Source organism: Procambarus clarkii, unplaced genomic scaffold (assembly GCF_040958095.1).
Source record: "Procambarus clarkii isolate CNS0578487 unplaced genomic scaffold, FALCON_Pclarkii_2.0 HiC_scaffold_1230, whole genome shotgun sequence".
In the NCBI taxonomy this organism is placed as follows: Eukaryota; Metazoa; Arthropoda; class Malacostraca; order Decapoda; family Cambaridae; genus Procambarus; species Procambarus clarkii.
This window is the reverse complement of record NW_027190259.1, coordinates 10,815-25,000: the sequence shown is the minus strand read 5'-3', so window position 1 is coordinate 25,000 and position 14,186 is coordinate 10,815.

The window sequence follows — 14,186 nt, the reverse complement described above, 5'->3', positions numbered from 1 at the left end:
ATGAGGGCGGGCGCCCATACAGGGGTGGGATATATGAGGGCGGGCACCCGGACAGGGCTGGGATATATGAGGTCGGCCACCCGTAGAGTGGTTGGTTATATGAGGGCGGGCACCCGTACAGGGGTTGGATATATGAGGGCGGGCACCCATTCAGTGATGGGATATATGTAGGTAGGCACCCGTACAGGGGTGGGATATATGAGGGCGGGCGCCCGTACAGGGGTAGTATATATGAGGGCGGGCACCCGTACTGGAAAGGGATGTATGTAGGCGGGCACCCGTACAGGAAAGGGATGTATGTAGGCGGTCACTCGTACAGGGGGGGGGGGGGAGATATATGAAGGCGGGCGCCCGTACATGGGTGGGATATATTAGGGGGGGCGCCCGTGAAGAGGGTGGTATATATATGAGGGTGGCGCTTGTAAAGGGGAAGGGTTATATGATGGTAGGCACCCGTAAACGGGTGGGATATATGAGGGTGGGCACCCGTTCGAGGGTGGGATATATGAGGGCGGACACCCGTACAGGGGTGGGATATGTGAGGGCAGGCACACGTACACTGGTGGGATATATAAGGGCGGGCACCCGTACAGGGGTGGGATATATGAGGGCGGGCACCTGTACAGGGGTAGGATATATGAGGGCAGGCAACTGTACAGGGGTGGGATATATGAAGGTGGGCACCTGTATATGGGTGTGATATATGTGGACGGGCACCCGTATATGGGTGGGATATATGAGGGCGGGCACCCGTATATGGGTGTGATATATGAGGGCAGGCACCCGTACAAGGGTGGGATATATGAAGGCGGGCACCCATACAGGGGTGGGATATATGAGGGCGGGCACCTGTACAGGGGTAGGATATGTGAGGGCAGGCACCTGTACAGGGGTGGGATATATGAGGGCGGGCACCCGTATATGGGTGTGATATATGAGGGCAGGCACCCGTACAAGGGTGGGATATATGAAGGCGGGCACCCATACAGGGGTGGGATATATGAGGGCGGGCACCTGTATATGGGTGTGATATATGAGGACGGGCACCCGTATATGGGTGGGACATACGAAGGCGGGCACCCGTACAGGGTTGGGATACATGAGGGCGGGCACCCATACACGGATGGGACATACGAAGGCGGGCACCTGTACAGGTGTGGGATATATGCGGACGGGCACCCGTACGAGGGTGCGATATATGAGGGCGGGCACCCGTACAGGGGTGGGATATATGAGAGCAGGCACACGTAAATGGGTGGGATATATAAGGGAGGGCACCCGTACAGGGCTGGGATATATGCAGGCGGGCACCAGTACAGGGGTGGTATATATGAGGGCAGACACCCATACAGGGGTGGGATATATGTAGGCAGGGACCCGTACAGGGGGTGGGATATATGAAGGCAGGCACCTGTACAGGGGTGGGATATATGAGGGCCGTCACCTGTACAGGGGTGTGATATATGTGAGCGGGCACCAGTACTGGGGTGGGATATATGAGGGCGGGCCCAGTACAGGGTAGGATAAATGAGGGCAGACACCCGTACAGGGGTGGGATATATGTAGGCAGGGACCCATACAGGGGGTGGGATATATGAGGGCAGGCACCTGTACAGGGGTGGGATATATTAGGGCCGTCACCCGTACAGGGGTGTGATATATGAGGGCGGGGACCCGTACACGGGTGGGATATATGAGTGCGGGCAACCGTACAGGGGTGGGATATATGAGTCGGGCACCTGTACAAAGGTGGGATATATGAGGGCGGACACCCGTACAGGGGTGGGATACATGAGGGCGGGCACCGATACAGGGGTGGGATATATGAGGACGGACACCCGTACTGGGGTAGGATATATGAGGGTGGGTATCCATACAGGGGTGAGATATATGAGGGCGGGCACCCGTACAGGGGTGGGATATATGCAGGCAGGCACCAGTACAGGGGTGGGATATATGAGAACGGGCACCAGTACAGGGGAGGGATATATGAGGGCGGACACCAGTACAGGGGTGGGATATATGTATGCAGGCAAACGTACAGAGGGTGGGATATATGAGGGCGGGGACCCGTACACGGGTGGGATATATGAAGGCGGGCACCCGTACAGGGGCGGGATATATGACGTCGGGCACCAGTACAGTTGTTTGATATATGAAGGCTGAACCCCGTACAGGGGTAGGAGATATGAGGGCGGGCACCGGTACAGGGGTGGGATATATGTGGGCGGGCACCCGCACAGGCGAGGGATACATTCAGGCGGGCACCCGTACTGGGTGGGATATATCAGGGCGAGCACCAGTACAGTGGTTGGATATATGAGAGCGGATACACGTACAGGGGGGGGGATATATGAGGGTGGGCACCCATAGATGGGTGTGATATATGCGGACGGGCACCCGTATATGGGTGTGCTATATGAAGGCAGGCACCGGTACAAGGGTGGGATATATGAGGGCTGACAACCGTACAGGGTTGTGCTATATGAGGGCGGGCACCCGTACAAGCGTGGGATACATGAGGACGGGCACCCATTCGGGGGTGGGATATATGAGGGCGGGCACCCGTACAGGGGTGGGATATATGAGGTCGGCCCCCTGTACAGGGGTGGGATATATGATGGAGGACACCCGTACAGGGGTGGGATATATGAGGGCGAGCACCCATAAAGGGGTGGGATATATGAGGCCAGCACCCGTACAGGGGAGGGATATATGAGGGCAGGTACCCGTAAAGGGGTTGCATATATGTGGGCGGGCACCTGTACAGTGATGGGATATATGTAGGCAAGCACCCGTACACGGGTGGGATACATGGGGGCCGTAACGAGAACAGTGATGGGTAAATGTAGGCGGGAACCCGTACAAGGGTAGGATATATGTAGGCAGGCACCAGTACAGGGGTGGGATATATGAGGGCGGGCGCCCGTACAGGGGTAGTATATATGAGGGCGGACACCCGTACAGGGGTGGGATACATGAGGGCGGGCACCGATACAGGGGTGGGATATATGAGGGCGGACACCCGTACTGGGGTAGGATATATGAGGGTGGGTATCCATACAGGGGTGAGATATATGAGGGCGGGCACCCGTACAGGGGTGGGATATATGCAGGCAGGCACCAGTACAGGGGTGGGATATATGAGAACGGGCACCAGTACAGGGGAGGGATATATGAGGGCGGACACCAGTACAGGGGTGGGATATATGTAGGCAGGCACACGTACAGGGGGTGGGATATATGAGGGCAGGCACCTGTACAAGGGTGGCATATATGCGGGCGGGCACCCGTTCAGGGGTGGGATATGTGAAGGGCCGTCACCCGTAGAGGGGTGTGATATATTAGGGCTGATACCCGTACAGGGGTGCGCTATATGAGTCGGGCACCCGTACAAAGGTGGGATATATGAGGGCGGACACCGGTACTGTGGTGGGATACATGAGGGCGGGCACCGATACAGGGGTGGGATATATGAGGGCGGACACCCGTACTGGGTTGGGATACATGAGGGCGAGCCCCCATACAGGGGTGGGATATATGACGTCGGCCACCCGTAGAGTGGTGGGTTATATGAGGGCGGGCACCCGTAGAGGGGTTGGATATATGTTTGCGGGAACCGGTACAAGGGTGTGATATATGTAGGCCGGCACCCATACAGGGGTGGGATATATGAGGGTGGGCGCCCATACAGGGGTGAGATATATGAGGGCGGACACCCGTACTAGGGTGGGATACATGAGGGCGGGCACCGATACAGGGGTGGGATATATGAGGGCGGACACCCGTACAGGTGTGGGATATATGAGGTCTGCCACCCGTAGAGTGGTGAGTTACATGAGGACGGGCACCCGTACAGGGGTTGGATATATGAGGGCGGGCACCCATACAGTGATGGGATATATGTAGGTAGGCACTTGTACACGGGTGGGATACATGAAGGCCGTAACGAGTAAAGTGATGGGTAAATGTAGGCGGGAACCCGTACAAGGGTGGGATATATGTAGGCAGGCACCCGTACAGAGGTGGGATATATGAGGGCGGGCGCCCGTACAGGGGTAGTATATATGAGGGTGGGCACCCGTACTGGAAAGGGATGTATGTAGGCGGGCACCCGTACAGGAAAGGGATGTATGTAGGCGGGCACTCGTACAGGGGTGGGGGGAGATATATGAAGGCGGGCGCTCGTACTTGGGTGGGATATATTAGGGTGGGCACCCGTACGAGGGTGGGATATATGAGGGCGGACACCCGTACAGGGGTGGGATATGTGAGGGCAGTCACACGTACATGGGTGGGATATATAAGGGCGGGCACCCGTACAGCGGTGGGATATATGCGGGCGGGCACAAGTACTGGGGTGGGATTTGTGAAGGGCCGTCACCCATAGAGGGGTGTGATATATTAGGGCGGAGACCCGTACAGGGGTGCGCTATATGAGTCGGGCACCCGTACAAAGGTGGGATATATGAGGGCGGACACCGGTACTGTGGTGGGAAACATGAGGGCGGGCACCGATACAGGGGTGGGATATATGAGGGCGGACACCCGTACTGGGTTGGGATACATGAGGGCGAGCCCCCATACAGGGGTGGGATATATGACGTCAGCCACCCATAGAGTGGTGGGTTATATGAGGGCGGCACCCGTAGAGGGGTTGGATATATGAGGGCGGGCACCCGTAGAGTGATGGGATATATGAGGGCCGGAACCCGTAGAGTGATGGAATATATGTTTGCGGGAACCGGTACACGGGTGGGATATATGTAGGCCGGCACTTATACAGGGGTGGGATATATGAGGGCGGGCGCCCATACAGGGGTGCGATATATGAGGGCGGACACCCGTACTGGGGTGGGATACATGAGGGCGGGCACCGATACAGGGGTGGGATATATGAGGGCGGACACCCGTACTGGGGTGGGATATATGAGGGCGGACACCCGTACAGGGGTGGGATATATGAGGTCGGCCACCCGTAGAGTGGTGAGTTACATGAGGGCGGGCACCTGTACAGGGGTTGCATATATGAGGGCGGGCACCTATACAGTGATGGGATATATAAGGTCAGTATACCGGTATATACCGGTACAGTGGTGGGATATATGAGGGCGGACAACCGTACTGGGGTGGGATACATGAGGGCGAGCCCCCATACAGAGGTGGGATATATGAGGGCGGGCACCCATACAGGGGTGGGATATATGAGGGCGGGCACCCGGACAGGGCTGGGATATATGAGGTCGGCCACCCGTAGAGTGGTGGGATATATGAGGGCGGACACCCGTACTGGGGTGGGATACATGAGGGCGAGCCCCCATACAGAGGTGGGATATATGAGGGCGGGCACCCATACAGGGGTGGGATATATGAGGGCGGGCACCCGTACAGGGGTTGGATATATGAGGGCGGGCACCCATACAGTGATGGGATATATGTAGGTAGGCACCCGTACAGAGGTGGGATATATGAAGGCGGGCGCCCGTACAGGGGTAGTATATATGAGGGCGGGCACCCGTACTGGAAAGGGATGTATGTAGGCGGGCACCCGTACAGGAAAGTGATGTATGTAGGCTGGCACTCGTACAGGGGGGGGGGAAATATATGAAGGCGGGCGCCCGTACATGGGTGGGATATATTAGGGGGGCGCCCGTGAAGAGGGTGGTATATATGAGGGTGGCGCTTGTAAAGGGGAAGGGTTATATGATGGTAGGCACCCGTAAACGGGTGGGATATATGAGGGTGGGCACCCGTACGAGGGTGGGATATATGAGGGCGGACACCCATACAGGGGTGGGATATGTGAGGGCAGGCACACGTACATGGGTGGGATATATAAGGGCGGGCACCCGTACAGGGGTGGGATATATGAGGGCGGGCACCTGTACAGGGGTAGGATATATGAGGGCAGGCACCTGTACAGGGGTGGGATATATGAGGGTGGGCACCCGTATATGGGTGTGATATATGAGGGCAGGCACCCGTACAGTGGTTGGATATATGAGAGCGGACACCCATACAGGGGTCTGATGTATGAGGGCGGGCACCTGTATATGGGTGTGATATATGTGGACGGGCACCCGTATATGGGTGGGATATATGAGGGCGGGCACCCGTATATGGGTGTGATATATGAGGGCAGGCACCCGTACAAGGGTGGGATATATGAAGGCGGGCACCCATTCAGGGGTGGGATATATGAGGGCTGGCACCTGTACAGGGGTAGGATATGTGAGGGCAGGCACCTGTACATGGGTGGGATATATGAGGGCGGGCACCCGTATATGGGTGTGATATATGAGGGCAGGCACCCATACAAGGGTGGGATATATGAAGGGGGGCACCCATACAGCTGTGGGATATATGAGGGCGGGCACCTGTATATGGGTGTGATATATGAGGACGGGCACCCGTACGAGGGTGCGATATATGAGGGCGGGCACCCGTACAGGGGTGGGATATATGAGGGCAGGCACACGTACATGGGTGGGATATATAAGGGCGGGCACCCGTACAGGGCTGGGATATATGCGGGCGGGCACCAGTACAGGGGTGGGATATATGAGGGCAGACACCCATACAGGGGTGGGATATATGTAGGCAGGGACCCGTACAAGGGGTGGGATATATGAGGGCAGGCACCTGTACAGGGGTGGGATATATGAGGGCCGTCACCCGTACAGGGGGTGGGATATATGAGGGCAGGCACCTGTACAGGGGTGGGATATATGAGGGCCGTCATCCGTACAGGGGTGTGATATATGAGGGCGGGGACCCTTACACGGGTGGGATATATGAGTGCGGGCACCCGTACAGGGGTGGGATATATGAGTCGGGCACCCGTACAAAGGTGGGATATATGAGGGCGGACACCCGTACAGGGGTGGGATACATGAGGTCGGGCACCGATACAGGGGTGGGATATATGAGGACGGACACCCGTACTGGGGTAGGATATATGAGGGTGGGTATCCATACAGGGGTGAGATATATGAGGGCGGGAACCCGTACAGGGGTGGGATATATGCAGGCAGGCACCAGTACAGGGGTGGGATATATGAGAACGGGCACCAGTACAGGGGAGGGATATATGAGGGCGGACACCAGTACAGGGGTGGGATATATGTATGCAGGCACACGTACAGGGGGTGGGATATATGAGGGCAGGCACCTGTACAAGGGAGGGATATATGCGGGCGGCCACCCGTACAGGGATAGGATACATGAAGGGCCATCACCCGTACAGGGGTGTGATATATGAGGGCGGGGACCCGTACACGGGTGGGATATATGAAGGCGGGCACCCGTACAGGGGCGGGATATATGACGTCGGGCACCAGTACAGGTGTGGGATATATGAAGGCTGAACCCCGTACAGGGGTAGGATATATGAGGGCGGGCACCTGTACAGGGGTGGGATATATGTGGGCGGGCACCCGTACAGGCGAGGGATACATTCAGGCGGGCACCCGTACTGGGTGGGATATATCAGGGCGAGCACCCGTACAGTGGTTGGATATATGAGAGCGGATACACGTACAGGGGTGGGATATATGAGGGTGGGCACCCATATATTTGTGTGATATATGAGGACGGGCACCCGTATATGGGTGTGCTATATGAAGGCAGGCGCCGGTACAGGGGTGGGATATATGAGGGCTGACAACCGTACAGGGTTGTGCTATATGAGGGCGGGCACCCGTACAAGCGTGGGATACATGAGGACGGGCAACCATTCGTGGGTGGGATATATGAGGGCGGGCACCCGTACAGGGGTGGGATATATGAGGTCGGCCCCCTGTACAGGGGTGGGATATATGATGGAGGACACCAGTACAGGGGTGGGATATATGAGGGCAGCCACCCGTATAGTGGTGAGTTATATGAGGGCGCGCACCCGTACAGGGGTTGCATATATGAGGGCGGGCACCTATACAGTGATGGGATATATAAGGTCAGCAACCCGTACAGTGGTGGGATATATGAGGGCGGACACCCGTACTGGGGTGGGATACATGAGGGCGAGCCCCCATACAGAGGTGGGATATATGAGGGCGGGCGCCCATACAGGGGTGGGATATATGAGGGCGGGCACCCGGACAGGGCTGGGATATATGAGGTCGGCCACCCGTAGAGTGGTTGGTTATATGAGGGCGGGCACCCGTACAGGGGTTGGATATATGAGGGCGGGCACCCATTCAGTGATGGGATATATGTAGGTAGGCACCCGTACAGGGGTGGGATATATGAGGGCGGGCGCCCGTACAGGGGTAGTATATATGAGGGCGGGCACCCGTACTGGAAAGGGATGTATGTAGGCGGGCACCCGTACAGGAAAGGGATGTATGTAGGCGGTCACTCGTACAGGGGGGGGGGGGAGATATATGAAGGCGGGCGCCCGTACATGGGTGGGATATATTAGGGGGGCGCCCGTGAAGAGGGTGGTATATATATGAGGGTGGCGCTTGTAAAGGGGAAGGGTTATATGATGGTAGGCACCCGTAAACGGGTGGGATATATGAGGGTGGGCACCCGTTCGAGGGTGGGCACCCGTTCGAGGGTGGGATATATGAGGGCGGACACCCGTACAGGGGTGGGATATGTGAGGGCAGGCACACGTACACTGGTGGGATATATAAGGGCGGGCACCCGTACAGGGGTGGGATATATGAGGGCGGGCACCTGTACAGGGGTAGGATATATGAGGGCAGGCAACTTTACAGGGGTGGGATATATGAAGGTGGGCACCTGTATATGGGTGTGATATATGTGGACGGGCACCCGTATATGGGTGGGATATATGAGGGCGGGCACCCGTATATGGGTGTGATATATGAGGGCAGGCACCCGTACAAGGGTGGGATATATGAAGGCGGGCACCCATACAGGGGTGGGATATATGAGGGCGGGCACCTGTACAGGGGTAGGATATGTGAGGGCAGGCACCTGTACAGGGGTGGGATATATGAGGGCGGGCACCCGTATATGGGTGTGATATATGAGGGCAGGCACCCGTACAAGGGTGGGATATATGAAGGCGGGCACCCATACAGGGGTGGGATATATGAGGGCGGGCACCTGTATATGGGTGTGATATATGAGGACGGGCACCCGTATATGGGTGGGACATACGAAGGCGGGCACCCGTACAGGGTTGGGATACATGAGGGCGGGCACCCATACACGGATGGGACATACGAAGGCGGGCACCTGTACAGGTGTGGGATATATGCGGACGGGCACCCGTACGAGGGTGCGATATATGAGGGCGGGCACCCGTACAGGGGTGGGATATATGAGAGCAGGCACACGTAAATGGGTGGGATATATAAGGGAGGGCACCCGTACAGGGCTGGGATATATGCAGGCGGGCACCAGTACAGGGGTGGTATATATGAGGGCAGACACCCATACAGGGGTGGGATATATGTAGGCAGGGACCCGTACAGGGGGTGGGATATATGAAGGCAGGCACCTGTACAGGGGTGGGATATATGAGGGCCGTCACCTGTACAGGGGTGTGATATATGTGAGCGGGCACCAGTACTGGGGTGGGATATATGAGGGCGGGCCCAGTACAGGGTAGGATAAATGAGGGCAGACACCCGTACAGGGGTGGGATATATGTAGGCAGGGACCCATACAGGGGGTGGGATATATGAGGGCAGGCACCTGTACAGGGGTGGGATATATTAGGGCCGTCACCCGTACAGGGGTGTGATATATGAGGGCGGGGACCCGTACACAGGTGGGATATATGAGTGCGGGCAACCGTACAGGGGTGGGATATATGAGTCGGGCACCTGTACAAAGGTGGGATATATGAGGGCGGACACCCGTACAGGGGTGGGATACATGAGGGCGGGCACCGATACAGGGGTGGGATATATGAGGACGGACACCCGTACTGGGGTAGGATATATGAGGGTGGGTATCCATACAGGGGTGAGATATATGAGGGCGGGCACCCGTACAGGGGTGGGATATATGCAGGCAGGCACCAGTACAGGGGTGGGATATATGAGAACGGGCACCAGTACAGGGGAGGGATATATGAGGGCGGACACCAGTACAGGGGTGGGATATATGTATGCAGGCAAACGTACAGAGGGTGGGATATATGAGGGCGGGGACCCGTACACGGGTGGGATATATGAAGGCGGGCACCCGTACAGGGGCGGGATATATGACGTCGGGCACCAGTACAGTTGTTTGATATATGAAGGCTGAACCCCGTACAGGGGTAGGAGATATGAGGGCGGGCACCGGTACAGGGGTGGGATATATGTGGGCGGGCACCCGCACAGGCGAGGGATACATTCAGGCGGGCACCCGTACTGGGTGGGATATATCAGGGCGAGCACCAGTACAGTGGTTGGATATATGAGAGCGGATACACGTACAGGGGGGGGGATATATGAGGGTGGGCACCCATATATGGGTGTGATATATGCGGACGGGCACCCGTATATGGGTGTGCTATATGAAGGCAGGCACCGGTACAAGGGTGGGATATATGAGGGCTGACAACCGTACAGGGTTGTGCTATATGAGGGCGGGCACCCGTACAAGCTATATGAGGGCGGGCACCTGTATATGGGTGTGATATATGTGGACGGGCACCCGTATATGGGTGGGATATATGAGGGCGGGCACCCGTATATGGGTGTGATATATGAGGGCAGGCACCCGTACAAGTGTGGAATATATGAAGGCGGGCACTTATTCAGGGGTAAGATATATGAGGGCGGGCACCTGTACAGGGGTAGGATATGTGAGGGCAGGCACCTGTACAGGGGTGGGATATATGAGGGCGGGCACCCGTATATGGGTGTGATATATGAGGGCAGGCACCCGTACAAGGGTGGGATATGTGGGAACCGACCTGTGAGATTTATATTTATTTAATTTATATGAATTTATATTTACGTTAATTTATATACTTCGATAGCAATTTGTATAATGATAAGTGGACTGTATTTCTGCAATAATCTCTTAATCTCACAAATCGATCCTCTACACATTAGGGGGGGTTTAATAGTTTATATATATATGCAGCCAATCAAACTACAAAATTAACTACATACATTGAAGAGGTTCCTTATCTTATAGTACAGCAGGTTAGTCCACCAGGTATAACTAGGGTGTAGACACCAAATTATCCTCTTTGAGGTAGCTTCCATATCACCCAGTAACTGGTGCACAAATCTTCCTTCCTCGTCTTGACCTGTCAAAAGTGCGCTAGCTGTGAAGCCAGAATCCTATATATGACAAGCTATATCAGAGAAAACACTATACAGTACATGGAACATGAAGACCTGGCTTAATTACCTTTAGTTTGAGGCGATTTCGCGATCTAACCGGGTCACCCTATATCCTGACATTAATGGCCATAAATGAATGATAAACGGGTTTCGGATAGACACTTAACTTGAATTTGTAGACAGCGTGTTGACAATGGTACACCTTTGGTTTCCATAACACTACGTCCAAGTAAATTTAACAGGAGCCGAATTTGCTCCCGTGTGAGCCTCTGGTCTCAATATAAACAATGGCTGTTTAACACTCCATACTATTGACGTTACTGGCCGACATTGTCCAGATATGATAGGAGCTAAATTTGCTCCACACGTCTCGGAGGTGACACAACAATGCCTGCCCTCCTTCCCCACTGACGCCTGGCCTACTTTGTCCAGATTTCAGAAAGTGATAGAAGGGTCACATTTACTCTACTTTAATATTGATAATTAAGTTAATTTATATAAGATGTTTTTATGATGGTAAAGTCCAAAGACTAATGTATTTAAGAATAATTCCCAGCAGAATAGCTGGTCAATTTATAATGGTATGTGGTGATGATATCCCGTTTTCTTTAGACGGTAATTCTACTACAAGTTACGTTTTCTATGGGTAACTTGTTTATACAATACAGCTATTATCTGTATGATTATTAAATGGTGTCGGATTTTCCGACATAATTCCCCAGGGGCTGCTCACGGGTCGAAGTCCTATTAGAACAGACGAACACCGATACTCCTCTTTCGAATTATTAGATTAATTTGATGTTAGTAGTTAGTAATCACACATTTATGTGTCTGTTCGTACAGGACGGATGTCCCGTACTAGAGTTGCAGGGGTTAGAAGTCTAATGCGATTTCATTTCCCTGTCAACTCTTGAAAGGCTAATATTCAAGCCTAATTACATATTATTTAACCCAGAAGACTGGATGTGATCAAGTACTACAGTCAAGTATGATTCAGGGACTGCAGTGAGATCAGTGACATTAGATATAACTTGAAGTTTGTTCAGGTAACTGGTCACTGATATATAAACACTGAGGCCCATGGAATACATCTTGATTAAATAATAAATGTATCAAATCAGTCATCAGATTTATTGGGGTTTAATTTAGTTAATTGATTCAGAAGATTGAATAGCTCATCATTAAAGTAAAGTATAGTTCTGAGACTGCAGTGGGTTCAGTGACATTGGTCGCAGTGACTTGTAGCTGTTTTAGGCTACTGTTCACTGATTTGCCACTGAGGCCTCATGAACTCATCTGATATATGAGGGTGGGCACCCATATATGGGTGTGATATATGCGGACGGGCACCCGTATATGGGTGTGCTACATGAAGGCAGGCACCGGTACAAGGGTGGGATATATGAGGGCTGACAACCGTACAGGGTTGTGCTATATGAGGGCGGGCACCCGTACAAGCGTGGGATACATGAGGACGGGCACCCATTCGGGGGTGGGATATATGAGGGCGGGCACCCGTACAGGGGTGGGATATATGAGGTCGGCCCCCTGTACAGGGGTGGGATATATGATGGAGGACACCCGTACAGGGGTGGGATATATGAGGGCGAGCACCCATAAAGGGGTGGGATATATGAGGCCAGCACCCGTACAGGGGAGGGATATATGAGGGCAGGTACCCGTAAAGGGGTTGCATATATGTGGGCGGGCACCTGTACAGTGATGGGATATATGTAGGCAAGCACCCGTACACGGGTGGGATACATGGGGGCCGTAACGAGAACAGTGATGGGTAAATGTAGGCGGGAACCCGTACAAGGGTAGGATATATGTAGGCAGGCACCAGTACAGGGGTGGGATATATGAGGGCGGGCGCCCGTACAGGGGTAGTATATATGAGGGCGGACACCCGTACAGGGGTGGGATACATGAGGGCGGGCACCGATACAGGGGTGGGATATATGAGGGCAGACACCCGTACTGGGGTAGGATATATGAGGGTGGGTATCCATACAGGGGTGAGATATATGAGGGCGGGCACCCGTACAGGGGTGGGATATATGCAGGCAGGCACCAGTACAGGGGTGGGATATATGAGAACGGGCACCAGTACAGGGGAGGGATATATGAGGGCGGACACCAGTACAGGGGTGGGATATATGTAGGCAGGCACACGTACAGGGGGTGGGATATATGAGGGCAGGCACCTGTACAAGGGTGGCATATATGCGGGCGGGCACCCGTTCAGGGGTGGGATATGTGAAGGGCCGTCACCCGTAGAGGGGTGTGATATATTAGGGCTGATACCCGTACAGGGGTGCGCTATATGAGTCGGGCACCCGTACAAAGGTGGGATATATGAGGGCGGACACCGGTACTGTGGTGGGATACATGAGGGCGGGCACCGATACAGGGGTGGGATATATGAGGGCGGACACCCGTACTGGGTTGGGATACATGAGGGCGAGCCCCCATACAGGGGTGGGATATATGACGTCGGCCACCCGTAGAGTGGTGGGTTATATGAGGGCGGGCACCCGTAGAGGGGTTGGATATATGTTTGCGGGAACCGGTACAAGGGTGTGATATATGTAGGCCGGCACCCATACAGGGGTGGGATATATGAGGGTGGGCGCCCATACAGGGGTGAGATATATGAGGGCGGACACCCGTACTAGGGTGGGATACATGAGGGCGGGCACCGATACAGGGGTGGGATATATGAGGGCGGACACCCGTACAGGTGTGGGATATATGAGGTCTGCCACCCGTAGAGTGGTGAGTTACATGAGGACGGGCACCCGTACAGGGGTTGGATATATGAGGGCGGGCACCCATACAGTGATGGGATATATGTAGGTAGGCACTTGTACACGGGTGGGATACATGAAGGCCGTAACGAGTAAAGTGATGGGTAAATGT